The sequence below is a fragment of the Hylobates moloch genome, unplaced genomic scaffold (genome assembly GCF_009828535.3).
Source record: "Hylobates moloch isolate HMO894 unplaced genomic scaffold, HMol_V3 SCAFFOLD_11, whole genome shotgun sequence".
Classification (NCBI taxonomy): domain Eukaryota; kingdom Metazoa; phylum Chordata; class Mammalia; order Primates; family Hylobatidae; genus Hylobates; species Hylobates moloch.
This window is the reverse complement of record NW_026652286.1, coordinates 94,143,291-94,165,166: the sequence shown is the minus strand read 5'-3', so window position 1 is coordinate 94,165,166 and position 21,876 is coordinate 94,143,291. Positions and strand designations below refer to the sequence as shown.

Here is a 21,876-nt window from a genome sequence, read left to right as displayed (position 1 = left end):
AGAGGACTCTGCCTCTCAGTCCTACTTGGGGTTTTTGTGGGTCTACATCTAACATGCACACACTTCTAAGTGTGTTGACCCATGCAGAGGATGTGTTGTCTGAGTCTATCCATGCAGGGAGCAAGAGAAGACGGGGTGACTAAGCTGGATTGGAGGTGGGGGCGGAGGCAGTGGGGGCGAGGTCAATAAAAGATGAGCAGAACTTTGCTGACTATGTTGACTAACTGGGATTTTTGCTGCCCAATTACCTGTGAACAATATTCATATGCTACTCGAGCAAGGCAAGTAGGACTCACTCCATTAATTTTTTTTTTTAATTTAGAAAAACCCTCCTTCTATTACCTATCCACCATGCCAACCCCTATCCTAGGATCATAAAACCCACCACAAAATTTGAGTCACTGAGTTTCTTGGAGTCTGACACAGTTGGAAGTGTGAAATGCAGCCATCTGGCAGGCCAGAAAGCACGTGGTTTGAAATATTTATTTCCATGAAGCATTAGCTATGATTTTTAACCATGTGGTGGAAGTTCAGAGCAGAAGCAAAGCTTGGGGCTCCGGCCGGCCAACCAGGAATTGTTGCCTGAACTTCTCCTCCTAGGAGAAAGTAGGTAACAGGGAGAAAGGGAAAAATTAATGCCTGCCACCCTTCCCCCTGGGTAGGCCCTTCTGTGGTATTTTTGTAGGGATGTCGGTTGAGAGTAGAGTCTACTGATGCCAAGATTAACAACCCAGGATACTCTTGGAGGCCCCGTGAGTGTTAAAGGTGTTTTACAGAGCTGGGTAATGAAGAGTGGAGGAGGAGAGTCCATCTTAGTCAGCAGCATGAGTTTAAATTTTGAACTCCCTGGTAAAGTATCTGCAAGGGCCATTACCTTTCATTAATTACGCAATAAACAACTCTTCAGTGGAAAAAGACCACTGGCTACGGGAGGAAGCAGAGTTGGGGCAGTTCAGGTGCCCTCTGGGTGACAGTCACATCCTGGACCCAGGGAGACAAATCCTACCTGCTGCAGCTTCCTGCAGAGAAGCTCAGCTCCTAGGGGACTAGCCCCTTTCCCAGGATGGGAAATGGATCCCCTCGTCCATATCCAATGGAGTCATTATGTGCTATTTCCCTATCTACAATTGTCAGAGAAAATGGGAGCAGCAAAGATGGAAAGAACAAAGACTTTTTTTGTTTTTGTTTTGTACATTTCCAGCTGAAGCAGTGAATATTGAATCACTTTTACATGAGAGATGTTCTTGGGACTTTTCCAGATTATTTCAAGAAGGCAGGCACTCTCTGAAAATGAGCATTCTGCTTTTGGGTTAATTTCTGAAGGCCATCTGTGATTGATTTACTGGAGTGCTAATAATATTTTGCTTTCCTCTGTTTTCTCTCCAAAGCATCCTAAACTTCTTCCCTAATCCTGTATACCCAGCTCAGCTGTAGAGAAGCCAAAGTCACAGACTGTAAGACTCCATGGTATTTACAGCTTTATGGGAAAGCTAACTTATTGGCTGGTGGTTTTCCTCCTAACCCTAATGTTAGGGGCCGGGGGGAGCATCTTCTAATAAAACAGAACTGTACCTGAGATTTGAGGATTTCTCTTATGGAATATCTTCTCTACTACAGAAAATAAAGTCATAGAAAAAAATAGTGGTAGGGCTCCAGAGAAGCCAATAAGAGGTGGTATGTCAAACCTGGCTGTAACACTCACGGCTGCCGAGGAATATTGAGCCAGACACTGTGCTAGGCACTTGTCATGGATGATCTCATTTAATTCTTGACAGCTCCATGAGGAAGGTACTAGTATGACTACATCTCAGATGGGTAAACTGTGCTTTAGAAAGGTTAAGTAACTTGCCTAAGCCTTAATGTTAATGTGGGGTCAGGATTTGACCCCACATCATTCTATACAATAACTTGTGTTTCTTACACCCAACACTGTATTCTCTAGAATGAAGTAGGGAGGATGCATCTGGCAATTAACCTATCCTCTTTAGAAATTATCCTCTGAGTTCAAAGATACATTTCCTACCTTTAACCAAACTCCTCCTTCTTCAACTCCAGTTATAGGAGTTATATAGGCCCCACTCAGTGGCCTACATCAGTGGTCCCCAACCTTTTTAGCACTAGAGGCCAGTTTCATGGAAGACAGTTTTTCCATGGATGCGATGGGGGATGGTTTCAGGATGAAACTGCTCCATCTCAGATCATCAGGCAATAGTTAGATTCTCATAAGGAGCGTGCAACCTAGATTCCTCACATGTGCAGTTCACAATAGGGTTCATACTCCTACGAGAATCTAATGCTGCTGCAGATTTGACAAGAGGCAGGGCTCAGGTGGAAAAGCTCATTCTTGCACTGCTCGCCTCCTGCTGTGCAGCCCAGTTCCTAACAGGCCACAGATGCGTATTTGTCTATGGCCTGGGGGTTGGGACCCCTGGTCTACACGATCTTCACTCTCTTTGCACTATGGCTTATTGGTGTTAATAGCAGCCTATTTGCTTAAAGGACTGAGGGGTATCCTGCCAGAGAACTTATCCTGAGGGAGAGAGCAGCGGGAGAGGAGCAATCCCAAGTACAGGGTGGGGCCAGTCACTAGGATTTGTCCCTAAGTCCATCTACGAGGAATCCTATAGAGAACCAGGAAAGATCAATTATTTAATAGGTCTATTTTCATTCTTCTCTTGACATTACTATTGCATGTGCGTGGCTCATTGGAGGAACTTATTAGAGCATCATGGTCGAAGATACCTTTAGGTTTATTTGTCTAGCTAGCCCATTTTCCTTGACACTGCCATTTACAATTATGGAGGCGACTGTTGGCAGCTATGTGCAAGCCTTGTGCTGTGCCCACTCCTTTCTCACCCCAACTCACTACACCTACTGGTGCAGAGCTGAGCTCTTGGCTGAAGCTGGACCAGAGTCCCTTCCTAGGAATTAGGAATTGGCACTGAGACAAGGTTAATGGCTGGACCTTAACATGTTAACCTGGAAACCATTTTCACCAAGTAACTGATGCACCAAGAAAGCTGGTCTTCAGATAGAAAAAAATAAATCATTTACAGAGAGAGGAGCAGAGCCAAAGGTGGAGAGCAAACACACTGGCTTTCCAGCTTCTGTTTCCAGTCCCCTTCTTCTGGCCTTTGGCTGTGGACACAGCCTATTTTTTTTTTTAATAATAAATTCCTTTTTTTTCTTAAGCCAGCTTGAGATAGTTTCTAAACTTGCAACAGAGAATGCTAACTTTTCTCAGTTGTATGAGTTAGTACCCGATATCATCTGTTCATTGGAACCAGGTGTTAGGTTCATTTCCCCTGTAGATAAATTAATTTTGCTCAGTCCTGAAGCAACAGTTTATTTTCTTATCTGTTTTCACAAGGTGGGGAAGAGGGTATGGATCAGCACCACTGGTAGATAAACAGCCTAAAAGCAAATGTACTTTTGATAGTGAGCATCTATTATCTTGGAATATGATTGACGGCACATTATCTGTTTTTTTCCCCCTCTTTGTGCAGCCTACCACCCTGAGGAGGCTAGATGAACAAATCTTGTAGACAAAAGCAGTTACTTTTCTTTACGTCCCTAGGAAGATGTAAGCCGGCAAGACTGACAGTCTCTGCTGTTGTCACAAATCAAATAGATAAACTGGGAAGCCTGCAAGGATCTTAGCAGCTGGCCTTGGGAAAGGGGACGAGCAGAAGTGAGAGCCAGGCAGCTCTGGGGATAAATAAGCCAGCTGCAGGGTCAAAAGGACTAAAGTAAGCTGCAAAGTTTCATGACAGAGCAGGGCTGCAGTCTCCACCCTCCTTCCTTCACATCCCCTGGAGGGATAGCCGGGCAGGGATAAGGTGCCTATATTCATTCCCTAGGGCCGCTGTAACTGAAGGACCACAAACTGAGTGGCTTAAAACACAGAAATGTATTGTCCTACCTTTCTGGAAGCGGGAAGTTCAAAGTCAAGGGGTTGGCAGAACCATGCTCCCTCTGAAACCCGTGAGAGGATCCTCTCTTGTCTCTTCCAGCCTTTAGTAGCCTCCATGGCCTGCAGCTGCGTAACACCAATCTCTGCTGTGTCATCGGGTAACATTCTCCGTGTCTTCACGTGGTCTTGCATCTGTACACGTTTGTGTCCAAATTTCCCTCCTCTTATAAGAACACCACTTTTATTGGATTAGGGGCCCACCCTACTACAATATGACTTCATCTTAACTAATTAGAATCTGTAATGACCCTATTTTCAAATAAGGTCACATTCCTGAGATTCTGAGAGTTAGGACTTGAACATATCTTCTTGAGGTAGGTGGCATCATTCAAACCATAACAGCCTCCACAGGAGTCTGGCAAATTTGAGCTTGACTTGAAGCAATGCACATATCCCAAGGAGCCTGATGCAGTGGGTATATTCAGGGAGCTGATGAGACTAGTGGTCGGTCAATTGACCATAGTAACCATAGTAACTCAAATGAACCTAACACGTGGTTCCAATGAACAGATTCTATCAGGTGCTAACTCACACAACTGAGAAAAGTTAGCATTCTCTGTTGCAAGTTTAGAAACTATCTCAAGCTGGCTTAAGAAAATTGACCGCTAGTCAGAAGACAATTTTCATCATGAGACAAGATTGCGAATTTATCCTAAAGGAGGAAATGACCAGGTATGTGACCCTGGGAAGAAATCTTGCTCAAAAAGAAGGGCAATTTTGAGGACAATGTCTGGTCAGTTTCTTAGATTGCCTTCAGGTCTGGCAATTATTAGCATATAGGAATACAAGCGTCCAAAATGGAAAATGTTGAAAATTCCATAACATAGATTGGAATCCATACCTATGGATTGATATGATAACCAAAATGAGTTACTATGGTTACCATGATTCCATCTATACCCTCAGAATGGTGAGATCTACTTGTAGCTGCCCAGTGGGTTCACCTTGCCTGTTGCATAAACAGAGCCAATTTATCAAGACAAGGGAATTGCAATGGAGAAAGATTAAGTCACGCAGAGACAAGAGACCGGAGTTTTGTTATTATTCAAATCAGTCTCCCTGAACATTAGGGGATCAGAGTTTTTAAAGATAATTTGGCAGGTAGGGGTTTGACAAGTGGGGAGTGCATATTGGTCAGGTTGGAGATGGAGTCATAGGGGATTGAAATGAGGTTTTCTTGCTGTTTTCTGTTCCTGGGTGGCATAGCAGAACCGCTTGAGCCAGATTACTGGTCTGGGTGGTGTCAGCTGATCCATGGAGTGCAGGGTCTGCAAAATATCTCAAGCACTGATCTTAGGTTTCACAATAGTGATGCTATCCCCAGGAGCAATTTGGGGAGGTTCAGTCTCTTGGAGCCAGAGGCTGTATGACCCCTAAACTATAATTTCTAATCTTGCAGCTAATTTGTTAGTCCAGCAAAGGCAGACTGGTCCCCAGGCAAAAGGGGGTCTTTTTGGGAAAGGGCTATTGGCAATTTTGTTTCAGAGTCAAACCATAAACTGAATTCCTTCTGAAAGTTAGTTTGGCCTATTCCCAGGAATGAACAAGGACAGCTTAAAGGTTAGAAGCAAGATGGAGTCGGTTAGATCTGATATCTTTCACTGTCATGATTTCCTCAGTTATAATTTTGCAAAGGCAGTTTCATACTCTACTTACATCAAAATCAGACAGGTAGCAGCGTGGGGCTAGGGAGGAGGAAATTTCAAGAGGCTTCTCAGTTTGATCCTGCTTTAAGGTTTGACCCAGGAGAATGAAGTGGGATCTCTTAGTAGAGTTTCAACCAAGGGAAATGGGTCTCATGGCAGGGCTGCTAACAAAGCATAGGAATTGGAGTGTGATTGAGAAATGCAGGCAGAAGTCCCAGGGAATGGGTTGGGCATGTGTGGTTGGGATTAAGGAAAAGAGGACTCATAATTTGATTTTGGGTTTATGGAAGCTTGATCGCTGGAATCCCTTATTTGCCTCTCCACCTGAAGGAATAGGATTCTGTCCTTCACGTTTCTAGTCCTATCACAAAACTTAAGGCATTTTTCAAACCAAGGGCTCGATGGAGATTTGTTGGATGAAGGAACACATGCACACACAACTTGGTCAGGAATGGCTCACACAAAGGGTTCATCCTGAGAGAAACAGAGCTTATGCTACCTATCCCTGGCATAGAGTGAAGAGGACAAAAACATGAGGCAGAGAACGGAGAGGATGCTGGGAAGCATTGTAACGCCTGCTGAGTTGAAGTTTTATTATTAGTTTTGTAATGTATCAATAGCTACTCCATATTAACATGTAAGAATTTATTATCTCTGCAACCGAAAGATGAATTCAAATTATTCTTGCATTGTTTCTCTCCATTCTTTAATTAGTTATATTGATTTCTTCTGTTTGGGAAATATTTCGGAACCAAAGCATAATTATCATGAAGTCTTATTCCTGTTAAAGTACTAGAAATATTCCTGGGATACTTAACACTCCGTTGCATACCCCTGTTGTTACAGTTCACTAGTGCTAAACGCAGAGAATTTAGGGGAGAAGTCCTGATTTCCAGCCTAGTGATAAAATCAGAGACTCATAATCTTGGAGGTCATATTAGAGAGCTTTTCTAATTTAAAGGAACTCCCAATCAAGGAACTTCCATGAACTTGGCTGAAACCTGATCATGTACCATGATGAGAACACTTCCAGTGATAGACAGCTCACCTGTTACAACAGCCAGAGAATCTGACTCAGTAGGTCTGGGGTGGGACCCAAGAATCTGTATTGTAATATCAATGATATTGTGCTATCAACTTATAACAATGACCATGTTTTAGAATCACTGTTTTAAATTAGCGACTCTCAAAATTATTTTAGCGAGGTAGCCTATTTAGATAGAAAATCATATCTTACCCAGAAGCAGGACCTTCAAGGAAGGGCAGAGAGTAGGGGGGCCATTAGGCTGGAGCTCTGAATTCCAGGAATTTTCAAATATAGCGAGTGTCTGGTGATGACGGTAAGGTCTGATTATAAATGTTTGTCCTAACCATAGCCTGTCAGCTTGTAATAGCTAACTCTAAAGATGGGAAAATAGACCTATGAGTAGGGCATCTACAAATCTAAAAATGGTCCAGGCACCACTTTGCTCTCAGAACACCCGTGTAGTAGGCAAACAGACAAAACCCATAAAAGAGGAGCTGGAATGGATTTCTAAGGCCTTCCTGCTCAAGTCTCTTCTGCCTGCCCCTCACCCCACAATGTGCCCACAGGGGCAAAGAACTCCCTGGTGTTCATGATTTGCAAACCATTGCTTGAGAAGTATTGGTCTAGATATTTTCCTTTTGTCAACATCTCCCTTAATCTGTAGCAGTCAAAATGGTTCACATGCTCAGCAATCTATGGAAAGGTGCAGGCATAATTTATTATAAGAAGGAAACCAGTGCACTATCATTTCACCACAACCACACAGAGACCAAAAGATGTCCCAAAGCATAGCTTTCTTCTGAAGATGTTTTCATTTGTTTCATTCCCTGAAGGCCTCATGGAGCCACTTCTCCCTTTGGTGTCCTGACCTCTTTACTCTGTGCCCAAAATTTCCTGGATCCTCGCTGAAAGGATAGATGAAATTCCTCACTTTCTGCCATAGGAGTACGTTTGAGTGATCCAAATTCGTTAGGATGGAGTCCCAAATCTACCTTTGCACCATCTCCCGTAGCATATTGTCGAAGAGTTGCTATGGTAAAAATATTGGCTTTTTTACTATGTCTTACAAAATATACTGTTCCCACCAGGGTGAAGTGAAGGAAGGAATGAAGAGGATGAGAGAAACAGAAATCTCGGCCTCCACATAGATGGTCCAGATGGGGTCTGGGTGAACAATCCGAAGGGATGAACACATTCGAAGACACACATTTTTCCTCACATTTTAGCATCTCTGAAATTGGGTGACAGCTTACAATCAATAGTGTATCTTAGTTTATTTGGCACTTTTTGTTTCTCAGCTGTATATAAAATAGTAGTGCATTTACAGTGGATGGTGACTTAGATTCAGTGGAAGTCAATAATTTGAACTTGCTTTTCCTCTTTCTGAAAGTAGCTTATCCCAGTGACCTGGAGTCAACATTCTTGGGGAATAACTCTTCTGATGACTTTGGATTTGCTACGAACAAATGACAGCTTTTGTCAAATGCCTTGATGAATAAAAGATAGAGCATTTCTAAGACTTACCAATCTAGTGACTCTTTTTTTTTTTAAAAAAAAAAAAAAGGCAATTGGCTGGGTGTGATGGCTCACGTCGGTAATCCCAGCACTTTGGGAGGCTGAGGCAGGTGAATCACGAGGTCAAGAGATCGAGATCATGCTGGCTAACACAGTGAAACCCCATCTCTACTAAAAATACAAAAAAAAAAAAAAATTAGCCGGGCGTGGTGGCAGGTGCCTGTAGTCTCCCAGCTGAGGCTGATGCAGGAGAGTGGCGTGAACCCGGGAGGCGGAGCTTGCAGCAAGCAGACATCGTGCCACTGCACTCTAGCCTGGACGACAGAGCGAGACTCCGTCTCAAAAAAAAAAAAAAAGGCAATTGATTAACTCAATCAGCAAATTTTTTATTGAATACCTGTTACGTGCCAACTATAGTGCTAAATGTGAATGGATATCTGTATCTATATCTATATCTGTGTTGAACAACACAGGTAACTTCATTGTTCTTAAGAAGCTTTTTGCCAAGTGCAGTGGCTCATGTCTATACTCCCAGCACTTTGGGAGGCCAAAGCAGGTGGATTGCTTCAGCCTAGGAGTTCAAGACCAGCCTGAACGAATGGCAAAACCCTGGCTCTACTAAAATATAAAAATTAGCAGGGTATGGTGGCATGCCCTGTGGTCCCAGCTACTTGGGAGGCTGAGGCGGGAGGATCACTTGAGCCTGGGAGGCAGAGGTTGCAGATAACTGAGATCATGCCACTGCACTCCCACTTGGGTGACAGAGCAAGACCGTGTCTCAAAAAAAAAAAAAAAAAAAAGAAAACAAGAAGAAAAAGCCTTTTGTTTTCTAGGACATTGCTGTCCAATAGAAATAAACTGGAAGCCGGCCGGGCACAGTGGCTCATGCCTGTAATCCCAGACTTTGGGAGGCGGAGGTGAGTGGATCATGAGGTCAGGAGATGGAAACCATCCTGGCCAACGTGGTGAAACCCGGCCTCTACCAAAAATACAAAAAATTAACCGGGTGTGGAGGCGCACGCCTGTAGTCCCAGCTAGCAGGGAGCCTGAGGCAAGGGAATCCCTTGAACCTAGGAGGCGGAGGTTGCAGTGAGCCAAGATCACGCCACTGCACTCCAGCCTGGTGACAGAGCAAGACTCTGTCTCAAAAAAAAAAAAAAAAAAAAAAGAAAAGAAAAGAAAAAAGAAAAATAACAAAGAAATATACTGGAAGCCACACATGTAATTTTAGTTTTTGAATAGTCACATTACAAAAAGTGAGGAAACGAATAAAATTAATTTTAATAATAGATTACATTTAACTGAATATATGCAAAATATTTATTAATGAGGCATTTTGCATTTAACCTGTTATTCAAAAACCAGTGCGTATTTCATCTGCAGCATCTCAATTAGGACTAGCCACAGTTTAAGTTTTCAATAGCCACATAATTGGACAGGACAGTTCTAGGAAGTGGTAAACAAGCAAATAAGATTATTTTGGATAGGAATGTGATCTATGAAGAACATAAAATAATATTGTGGAATCAAGAGTGAATGGGAGTTATTTTAATAAAGCCTTTTATTTTATTTTACTGTGGTAAGAACATTTAACACAAGATTTACCCTCAACAAATTTTTAAGCACATAATACATTGTTGTTGATCATAGGTACAATGTTCTGCTGCAGATTCCTGGAACTTATTCATCTTACATAATTGAAACTTTGCACCTGTCGATGAGTAACTCTTCATTTCCTCCTCCTCCCAGCCCCTGGCAACCACCATTCCATTCTTTGATTCTAGAGAATTTGACTATTTTGGATACCTCGTATAAGTGGAATTATGCAGTATTTGTCCTTTTGTGATTGGCTTATTTAACTTAGCATAATGTCCTCAAAGTTCATCCATGTTGTCACATATTGCAGAATTTCCTTCTTTTTTCTTTTTTGAGACAGAGTCTTGCTCTGTCACCCAGGCTGGAGTGCAGTGGCGTGGTCTCAGCTCACTGCAACCTCCACCTCCCAGGCTCAAGCGATTCTCCTGCCACAGCCTCCTGAGTAGATGGGATTACAGACACGTGTCACATGCCTGGCTAATTTTTGTATTTTCAGTAGAGACCAGGTTTCACCATGTTGGCCAGGCTGGTCTTGAACTCCTGACCTCAAGAGATCTGCCCACCTCAGCCTCCCAAAGTGCTGGGATTGCAGCCGTGGGCCACTCCAGTGGCCTGAATTTCCTTCTTTTTAATGGCTGAATAGTAATGGTCTTTTTTTGAGAAGGTAGTATTGAGATGATCTAATAGGTGAGAAGTAGCTTGCTATGCTGAAATGGGATGTAATGAGGGCTCCAGATCTCAGGAATCATCAGAGCAAAGTCCCTTGGAAGGAATGAATTTGGTGCATTATAGAAATGGAATGAAGGTGGCTTTAGCAGAGGGAGAGCTTGTATGTGTGTGCAGTGGGTGGGGATAGGGGTGAGGGGTGGACTAGGTGGGGAGAGTGATAGGGGACCAAGAAGGAGAAGTAAACAGGCACCAGATTATGAAGGGTTTTTCGGGCATTGTAAAGACTAGGGCCGGCTGGGCCCGGTGGCTCACACCTGTAATCCCAGCACTTTGGGAGGCTGAGGCGGATGGATCTCGAGGTCAGGAGTTGGAGACCAGCCTGGCCAATATAGTGAATCCCTGTCTCTACTAAAAATACAAAAAAAAAAAATTAGCCGGGCGTGGTGGCAGGCGCCTGTAATCCCAGCTACTTGAGTGGCTGAGGCAGGAGAATCGCTTGAACCTGGGAAGTGGAGGTTGCAGTGAACTGAGATCACGCCATTACACTCCAGCCTGGGTGAGAGTGCGAGGCTCCGTCTCAAAAAAAAAAAAAAAAAAAGACTAAGGCAATGATTTTGGTTTATACGTATAATCACACTAGTTTCTTGTGACCACTGCATTCATTTTTAAAGTATTCACATCCACTTGTTTAACAATCAACTCGAATTTTGCTGCAGATTGATATCTAGATTTTCAGTGTGAGGTTTTCAAAAGCTACCTCCCTTTCCTTTGTTCAAAGTTGGGGCATTGTCTTTTGGCATCTCTCTCTCCTCTTTTCTGTCATTTTCAATGACAGAAAACTGGAGTAATGCTGAGTCCACACTTTCAAGTTCCTCCAGTGCTCAAGGATGTTGTCCAAACGGGCCTGGGAACATGAACACATTTTCAGTGAGTAAATTCTCTTTTACTAGATTGTCACATATCTTCACCTTCGTTTCTCTTTTTATGGCATTTGTACTATTCTTTTCAGTTTGAAGATGTCACTTCCTAAAGAAAGCAGAAGTACAACAGCATCTGAATTAATTTCACTTTCCACTGGTTGTTAAAAATATATCATTTTCCCTCCCTTCTCTTTTTTGCTCTGAACATATCAATCTTGGTTGAAATTTTTATATGAGTTTCAGCTCATGTAGTGTATTGCTTTTTAAATATTGGTATTTATAGTATCCCTTTGTCTTTTGTACTTTGGACAATTGATGGTGGTAATCACCTTCCTCCCAGATCCCCCAATATCAGGGCGTTTTTGACTCTTCAGTTCCCATATGTCCAAAATCTGGCAGTTCTTAGGTTAGTCATGACTCTCAATTGCGTGTTACAGAAATCCAACTGATTTAAGCCAAAAGAAAATAGGCTGGCTCACATGATAGGAAAGGCTGTCTTTGTCTTTTTACTTTTTTTTTTTATTTGTTTTCATTCTTGAAAGGTTCTCTAGCTTGGCACACTAGCCTAAAAAGGAAAAAACAAAAAACAAAAACAAAAAAAGTCCCAGATAAGACTTTTATTTGCCCAGGCTTAGGTTACATGCCTATCCCAAACCAGTCCTCATGGGGATACGGTGATCTCATTGGCCAGTGGTGATCACATTCACCACTCAAGCCACATGACCTGTGAATGGTAAAGGTGGTCCCTCAAAGGAAGGTCAATCATAATTCTGTACGAGAAGAGGTGTGGAGGGGTGGATAATAGGTAAGTAGGAAATAGCAAATGACCCTTAGAGTCTCATATCTTATTGCTTCTTCCTTTACGGTGTCACTTGTACTTGTTCTCTTCTTCCCATTTCCCAGGGTTACATTTGATTTTTGCCTCAGTTGTTGAAAAAGCCCCTTCACTCATCTTTCAGCTTCTTCTTTGTTTTGCACAGCCGTGTTGCATGATTCATGGGGCACCATTTATATGAACGTCTCTCTGAATGCACAGTGCAACACTGTGGACCAATTTTCTCCCCAACACCGTTCCTTCCCAGGTGATGCTCTCAGACTAAGCTTCCAAAGTGTAGTTCTAAACATACCAGAATCTGCAGAGGCCACCAGGCCAGAAAAAAGTCAGATCATTGTTCAGAGCAGGGTAGAGAAACACCGTATTTAAAGGGTGGGAGGTGGAATGAGATAGAACAATGAAAAGGGAATAGCGACATTGTATTGGATTAGCTGATGAGGGGAACAGGAGACAGACAGTATAAGAGACAGTTTCCTAAACACACGGAGCTTTTAATATGGTGAAGGGAGAGAACCGCACAAATACCCACCGTGTATAATAGTATGTGGGAGGAGCCACAGGAGAAGTGCTGCCCAAATTTCATAGACAACCTGTGTCTGGAACAATGAGAGACAGCATCGTCAGAGAGGTGGCATTCGACCCGGTCTTTGGAGGATTGGTAGGGCTGTATTAGCTAAAAGGAGGTGAGGAGGTGGGCAAGCATGGCACGAAGAATGTTCAAACAAAGACATGGCAAGTTTGGTGGGAGGTCCGAGAGTGATGGACAGTTCAGACTGGCTATTTCGCAAGGCAGACTGTAAGACTAATTTTAGGCTAGATTGTGGAGGGTGTTGAATAGCATTAGAGTTTGAAGATGACGAAGATGGTTCAGGTTGCTAAAAAAGAAATACACCCCAAGGACAAACAGACATTTATCTGGTGGTTGGCAGGGCCATTTGCCCTTTATATGCTTTCAAGAGAGGGAGGAGCTGAGTGGCCTGCATTCCTGGGATCTGGCACTGGCAAGCCCCTTTTCCAACTGAGGCACAGCGGGCATCCTCGTGTCCTTGGCATGAGGGGTTGGGCCTGTCACCTCAGCAACCAGGACTCATCCCCCAGAACACATTTTAGCACATGGCCCCAGAGCCGTCCTAATACTGAATCTTGATTCTTGGCCCCATCTTGGCTCCCCAGCCAGGCTGTGTTCATTTGTGATTTTCTGCTGTAACTGAGGCGTCCCCAGGGTCTCTCTGGGGTCTTGGAGCAGGCAGGGTGCAGAGTGTCAGGGAAATACAGTGGGTCCTATTTGCATGCTCTCTGTGCGGTATCGTTTCCCAGCTGGTCTGAAAGGTCAGCCAGCAGATCTTGTTTGTGAAAACAGAAAGGAGAATAAGTTGCTGACTATTTCTTTCTTAATTCTTTCTCTTTCCCTTCTACCCTGGGACTGGGATTTGGGTTATGCTTCTTGCCAGGAGCTTTCCTTCCTTGTCAACTGACTGCCTCTCTTTCTTCCCCTCTCAAAGGGACGCGATGGATTTCTTGGCTGGATTTCTGATAGTTTCTGAAAGGCCTTCACTTCTCTGCTGGCAGAGGCTGGCTTCGGTGTGACTTGTGCAACATGAGACAGTATGTTTCAGGACTTCACCCCAAGGGGCCCTGGGGAACACACTCCAGCAGGGCATGCCTGCTGACCCCTCAGGGGTCCCTGGAATGGGGAAGAGGGGAGGGCGGGTGTGGAGTTATAATACATGTGGGAGGCGTGGCCAGTATGGGTGGCTTCCTATTCCCCAGGGCACCAGGTCATTCGGATAAAGTCACAGATGCCTCTTGTCTAGTCCAGACTAGTTCAGAAAGTGCTGGGCAATGAACAGATGCTCAGATGTCCTGTGGAGATGATTCATTTCTGTAAGACTTTTTTCCTACTCCTCAACTGCCTTTCAACAAGAGCTTGCTTTTTCTCCTTATGTTCTGTTGCTGGCGGCAGGGTTAGGAGAAGATCTTCTAAACCAAAATGCAGATGCCTCCAACCCAGCCTTCCAGCAGAACAGATATCAATCCTTTGATTGGAAACATTTCTGGGCTCTGGTTGCAAGAGAAACACCCCTCCACCCACTACCTCCGCAATACACACATCTCTGTGAAGGAAGCTCACCACTTATTATTTGTAAAAAGGATGAACACTCTTCAAGTTAAGAGAGAATCAGGTGCTGTGTTGGACCACAAGCCTGAGAATAGTCAGCAGTGCAACTCAGTTCCAATGACTGGCATATGGGACCTGTTTGAGTCAGTCAGGCCCAGGTAATAAATCCCAGCTCACCCACTTGCCTGTGAGCCTGGGCATGTCACATTCAGAGCCTCAGTTTCTACATCTGTTCAATAGGACGCCAGCAGTACTCAACAGTGATGTTGGAAGAATTAGACAAGCCACGTGTGCAAAGCGTTTAGCGCAGAGCGTGACACACACTAAGCACTCAATAAGTAGTAGCTACAGTTGTCATTTAGGTGGTAGTTTTGCTGTTAGTGTTTGGTACTGATTAATCAAAAGGAGGAAGATGGTCTCGAAGTGGGACCCCGTGTGCTCCCGACTGCTGTCGCTCCCACAAATAGGCCACGCAGCTGTTACAAAATGGCATTTACATGGGAGCTAATTTAACACAATATTAATTTTTAAGATGCAGCTGGGTCATCTCCAGGCTCCAGGGCCTTCCCACTCACATCTGGCACACTGCCCCACAGAGCCAGTCTTCGCCGTGACTTCCAGATTGACCTCAGGAGGGTGTTTGTGGCTTAGCTATCAAAGGGTTGTTAATTTTACACACATACCACATTAACACACACTTTAAATGGTCTCATTAGTTTTTCTGCTGATATCCAGCTTTGAAATTATTGCTCTCACTGCAGAGCCCCCGCAGACATGAGCTCTCATTATTTTTAGGGATAATACCCACACGAACCCATAAATCTAGGGCAGCTGCCATTTGGGCATTCTTTGTGGTTCAACTGGTCCATTATATTGGAGAAGTGGTAAGTCAGAAACCATCATATGCTGTTCAGTTGGGACAGATGCAAGTAGAGTAACTCAACTGCACAAATGCAGGAAGAGAGCTGGCTGCATACTTGGGTGAGAAGAATCAGGTGCTGTGGTGGACCACAAGCCTGAGAATAGTCAGCAGTGCAACTCAGTTCCAATGACTGACATTCTTTATGGGAAGCCTGTGGGCATCTGTTGCTTATGCTCAACCTGGCTAATTCCCCAAAGAGGAAGCATTAGATGAAAGCGGGACTCAGTACATCTAACACAATTTCAAAGGAGGTTTTATTAAAGGCTAGCTCCCGGTATAACTCTATAACAACCCCTTTAGCTCTGAGGGTCAGAATGTTACACTTTATTTACTTTCTCTACAAAGCTCAGAACCTTTACTTCTCAGGATTTCTTTTAAGATAAAAATTACCCTATCAAGTTTTGAAGTTGTGTATGGTGCTGTGCTGAGCCCCTTACAAAGAAGAAAGGGGCAGTGGGGCCAAGCACACACACAAGAAGGTCCTGCAGCCCTGGATGCTCACTCATCTCCATTGGCCATCAGAGGTGGACATCAGTGGGCTGGTGGTTAGAATTCTCTCTTGTGCCCTCCCCTGGACCCTGTTCTACGGGCTATGGCTGGGCAGCCTGAAAAGTATTAGTCTTCTCTCTTCCGGGCTGGTGCCTAGAAACAATGTCCTCCTTCCGACGGGGCTAGAGTGATGGGGACTGAGGACACGGGACTATTTGTCAGACTCAGGCCTCCCATCAGAAATCGAGGAGGCTGGAGGTAAGTCTGCAACTTCACTACCGCTGTCATCCATAAAAAGGAACCCTTGGCTAACCATAATCCACTCGGCAGCCAGATGCTGTGCAGACTCTGTGTGTGTCTCACTAGCAAACTAAATAATAATAATAAACCTCAGTTGTGGGGACCTTCCGCAGGCAGCCCTAGAGCTGCTGGCTCCGGGCCAACACCATCCAGCAAAGTATCCAAGCACTTTGCAGAAGCAGTTTCTCTGCTGGGTATCATTTAGCACCCATCCTCCCCTTGGACTGTAAGCTCCGTGAGACCAGGTCTTTCTCACCACATGAAGGCCCAGCATAGAGCTTAGTACCCAGTAGGCACTCAATAAGTATTTGGGCTACACATAAACACACCCCTGAATTAAGAGCTTTGAGCTGCATCATCCTCTCATGGCTGTGTATGTTTAAAAATGAAAAAATATTTCTTATAAATAACGAAGAAAAAAAATCAAGTTCAGAACATTATGTACTTTGTGATTCCAGTTCTGCATGAGAGAGGGAGCAAGACAGAGAAAGAGGTAGGGAGAGATATTGAGGGATGGAGAGACTGTCAGAGGTGGGGAGACCCAGAGAAAGGCTAAACCCTGAAATATTAATAGTGGTTTTCATGAGATGGTAATCAGTTTTTCTTTCTTGTTTTTCTATGTATTTTCTAAAAATGTTATAATGCACATGTATTAGAAACATTGTTTATTAAAATTATTAACAGATAAACACTCGGAAACCTATGTTTTATTATGGCAACTTGGCAAGTAAAATGTCCCCTTATTTACAGAGTCCCTTTCATCAGCTTCAGCCACCTTATCTATGTGCCCTCCTTTCCTCACAGGGCTGTGATTTTTATTTTAACTTGAAGAACCAGGTTGCAGAGAGGGAAGAAAAACTCACAAAGCTCCCAGCAATCTAGAGGCTGATTTTTCCCAAGCAAGCAAATCTCTTCGGGGAGGTGAGGAACGATTGTACTGAATGAAGAGGTGATCTAAGGTCAGCATTAAATAGATGTGTTGCTTTTCCCAGAGTCGGCTGAAAAGATCAAGTGACTTCTTCTACTGAAAAGTTACAATTCAATAATTAACAGAATTTCCTCACAGCTTTATAGGCTTCAATTCTTATTCTCTGAAGTGCTGACCTCATTGCCTCCTCTCCTCTCCAGGAAGCAGCAGTCAGAAATTGGAGTTTCAGAGGGGCTGGCAGAGTTGCAATGTACCTGAGACACTAAGTACTAAGGGGAAGTAAGGGTGGGTGGGCGGCGGGAGTGGGGGCAGTGGTTGTTCTCTTTTTGTCTTAATTTCCAGGCATTTCAGAATTAAACTCATTGTTTAAATTCGGTAACTATCTAGTCTCAGACGCTTTTGCATACTACCTGGTTCCTGGTATATAATGTTTTATTCACTTGTTTCTACTTTATGCAGTTTTATATTGTGATCTGCCTCAGAAACAATTGTAATCTACCTTAAATGCCCCTTTGAGCTAGAGTGTAGTATAAATGCATCCATTCATTCATTTATTCTAGCTTAAGGTAAAGGCTAAGCTGCTATAACAAAAAGCATAGCCCCTGTCTTTCTTACACACCCTCCCAACGTGAGTTGTCCAGGCTGGTGGCTGAGCATGGTCCAATGTGACCTGACAGCATGTCTGTTTCAGCTTGTGGGGAGGTGAAAGAGAGGAAATCCAAGCTAGGCTGCTTATCTTTTTTTAAAAACAAAAAAATTCATAAACCTTATTTTTAGGTTCACAGCAAAACTGAGCAGAAAGTACAGAGAGTACCCATGTGCCTGCTGCCCCCACATATGTTCAACCTCCCCTACTATCAACATCCCACACCACAGAGGTGCATTTGTTACAATCACTGAACCTACATTGTCACATCATTATCACCCAGAGTTCATGGCTTATATTAGGGCTCACTCTTGGTATTGTATATTCCACGGGTTTTGACAAATGTATAATGACATGTACCCACCATTATAGTATTGTACAGAATAGTTTCACCGGCCCCAAAATCCTCTGTGCTCTGCCTATTCACCTTTCCCTCCCCCAACCCCTGATATTTCACTGTCTCCACAGTTTTGTTTTTTCCAGAATGTCATCTAGTTGGAACTATACAGTATGTAACTTTTCAGGCTGGCTTCTTTCACTTAGTAGTATGTGTTTATGTTTCCTCCATGTCTTTTCATGGCTCATTTCTTTTTAGCACTGAAAAACAACAGCCTATTGTCTAGATGTAGCTCAGTGTATTTATCCACTCACCAACCAAAGGACATTTTGGTTGCTTCTAAGTTTTGGCAATTCTGAATAAAGCTGCTATAAACATCTTTGTGCAGGTTTTCATGTGGATGTTAAGTTTTCAATTCATTTAGGTAAATAACCGAGGAATGTGTTTGCTGGATTACATGGCAAGACTATATTCAGTTTTGTAAGAAACTGCCAAACTGTCTTGTAAAGTGGCTATACCATTTTGCATTCCCACCACCAGTGAATGAGAGTTCCAGGTGCTCCACAACCTCATTAGCATCAGATATTATCAGTGTTTTGGATTTTGACCATTCTGATAGGTGTGTAGTGGTAACTCATTGTTTTAATTTGCAATTCTCTAATAATATATGAAGTTCAACATCTTTTTTCTTTTTCTTTTTTTTAAGACAGGGCTCACTTTAGCAAGGTCACAGCTCACTGCAGCCTCGACCTCCTGGGCTCAAGCAATCCACCCACCTTAGCCTCACAAGTAGCTAGGACTACAGGCATGTGCCAACACATCCAGATTTTTTTTTTTTTTTTTTTTTTTTTTGTAGAGATGAAGGCTTGCTCTGTTGCCTAGGCAGGTCTCAAACCCCTGGCCTCAAGCTATCCTCCCACCTCAGAATCCCAAAGCGCTGAGATTACAGGCATGAGCCACTGAGCCCGGCTGATATTGAACGTCTTTTCATATGCTTACTTGTCATCTCTGTATGTCCTTTAGTGATGTGTCCGTTCAGGTCTTTTGCTTATTTTTTAATTGAATTGATCATCTTCTAGTCATTGAATTTTAAGAGTTCTTTGTATATTTGGATGAGTCCTTTATCAAATGTGTCATTTGCAAACATTTTTCTCCCAGTCTGTGGCTTGCCTTCTCATTCTCTTGATATTGTCTTTCACAGAGCAGAAGTTTTTGAATTTTAATGGAGTCAGATTATCAAGTGTTTATTTCATGGATCATGCCTTTGGTGCCATATCTAAAAAGTCATTGCCATACCCAAGGTCACCTAGGTCCACTTGAAAATGACATTATACTACTTCATGGGTAGTACAAGTATCTTATGATAAAAAAATTTCTAATTCCTCCTTCCCATCTCTTGTATCATTGTTGTCATTCATTTCACTTATACATAAGCATAAATTATTTTGCACGTTCTTTCTCTTGACTCTAAGTTCCTTGAGGATAGGAATTGTATCATTATTTATTGCTGTATTTTTTCAACTAACTTTTTTCTCAAATGAAATATAATTTACTAATAAGAATAGCAATAAAATCATAATCGCTATGATTTATTCAGTGTATAAATAAATCACAAGTGAGCCAGGTAATTCATTTACCATATCTCATTTCATTATCATAACAATCACCTAAGGAAGGCTGTATTATCCTCATTTTATAGATTACAAAACTGGGATTCAGAAAGCACAAAGTAACTTAAGCAAGGTCCCACAGTTCATAAGTAGTAGATCTAGAATTAGAAACCAAATCTGCTTGACTCCAATTAAAGGCAACTTTTAAAGAGCATCCATCAAATGGAGAGATGAGCCTGGAAGACCTCTGCTCCATCCTTTGAAAGACGAGGCCTTACTTTGTCATCCAAGCTGCAGTGCCGTGGCACAATCATAGCTCGCTGCAGCCTCTAACTCCTGGGCTCAAATGATCCTCCTGCCTCAGCCTTCTGAGTAGCTATGACAACAGGCAAGCACCACCATCCCTAGCTTTTTTTTTTTTTTTTTTTTTTTTTTGGTAGAGACAGGGTCTCACTTTGTTACCCAGGCTTTGTTACCTTAAAAAGTTCTGGGCTCAAGCAATCCTCCCATCTTGGCCTCCCAACGTGCTGAGATTACAGGGGTGAGCTGTAATGCTCCCAGCTCCCAGCCCATTGAGAATTTTTTAAGAACTTAGTCTAGGGGGTGGAGCCAAGATGGCCAAATAGGAACAGCTCCGGTCTACAGCTCCCAGCCTGAGCAACACAGAAGACGGGTGATTTCTGCATTTCCGTTTGAGGTACCGGGTGGGTTCATCTCACTAGGGAGTGCCAAACAGTGGGTGCAGGACAGTCGGTGCAGCGCACTATGTGCGAGCCGAAGCAGGGCGAGGCATTGCCTCACTCAGGAAGAGCAAGGGGTCGGGGAGTTCCCTTTCCTAGTCAAAGAAAGGGGTAACAGACGGCACTTGGAAAATCGGGTCAGTCCCACCCTAATACTGCGCTTTTCCAACGGGCTTGGAAAACGGCACACCAGGAAATTGTGTCCCGCACCTGGCTCGGAGGGTCCTATGCCCACGGAGTCTCGCTGATTGCTAGCACAGCAGTCTGAGATCAAACTGCAAGGCAGCAGCGAGGCTGGGGGAGGGGTGCCCGCCATTGCCCAGGCTTGCTTAGGTAAACAAAGCAGCCAGGAAGCTCGAACTGGGTGGAGCCCACCACAGCTCAAGGAGGCCTGCCTGCCTCTGTAGGCTCCACCTCTGGGGGCAGGGCACAGACAAACAAAAATTCAGCAGGAACCTCTGCAGACTTAAATGTCCCTGTCTGACTGACAGCTTTGAAGAGAGTAGTGGTTCTCCCAGCACACAGCTGGAGATCTGAGAACGGACAGATTGCCTCCTAAAGTGGGTCCCTGACCCCCGAGCAGCCTAACTGGGAGGCACCCCCCAGTAGGGACAGACTGACACCTCACTCGCCAGGTACTCCTCTGAGACAAAACTTCCAGAGGAACTATCAGACAGCTGAATTTGCGGTCTCACGAAATCCACTGTTCTGCAGCCACCGCTGCTGACACCCAGCCAAACAGGGTCTGGAGTGGACCTCTAGCAAACCCTAACAGACCTGCAGCTGGGGAAAGGATTCCCTATTTAATAAATGGTGCTGGAAAAACTGGCTAGCCATATGTAGAAAGCTGAAACTGGATCCCTTCCTTACACCTTATACAAAAATTAATTCAAGATGGACTAAAGACTTACATGTTAGACCTAAAACCATAAAAACCCTACAAGAAAACCCAGGCAATACCATTCAGGACATAGGCGTGGGCAAGGACTTCATGTCTGAAACACCAAAAGCAATGGCAACAAAAGCCAAAATTGACAAATGGGATCTAATTAAACTAAAGAGCTTCTGCACAGCAAAAGAAACTACCATCAGAGTAAACAGGCAACCTACAGAATGGGAGAAAATTTTTGCAACCTGCTCATGTGACAAAGGGCTAATATCCAGAATCTACAATGAACTCAAACAAATTTACAAGAAAAAAACAAACAACCCCATCAAAAAGTGGGCGAAGGACATGAACAGACGCTTCTCAAAAGAAGACATTTATGCAGCCAAAAAACACATGAAAAAATGCTCATCATCACTGGCCATCAGAGAAATGCAAGTCGAAACCACAGTGAGATACCATCTCACACCAGTTAGAATGGCCATCATTAAAAAGTCAGGAAACAACAGGTGCTGGAGAGGATGTGGAGAAATAGGAACACTTTTACACTGTTGGTGGGACTGTAAACTAGTTCAACCATTGTGGAAGTCAGTGTGGCGATTCCTCAGGGATCTAGAACTAGAAATACCATTTGACCCAGCATCCCATTACTGGGTATATACCCAAAGGACTATAAATCATGCTGCTATAAAGACACATGCACACGTATGTTTATTGC

The 21,876-nt window shown here is 43.6% G+C and overlaps 1 protein-coding gene across 1 annotated transcript in view; it reads right to left on the bottom strand.

Moving 5' to 3' along the window:
* SORL1 (sortilin related receptor 1) overlaps positions 1 to 3,943 on the bottom strand; it is a 282,584-nt gene extending 278,641 nt beyond the window's left edge. Inside the window, exon 1 of the mRNA XM_058446962.1 lies at positions 3,923 to 3,943. The gene's annotated coding sequence lies outside the window, so the exon portion shown is untranslated. The remainder of the gene's footprint in view (positions 1 to 3,922) is intronic.
* Between the last annotated feature and the right edge of the window lie 17,933 nt (positions 3,944 to 21,876).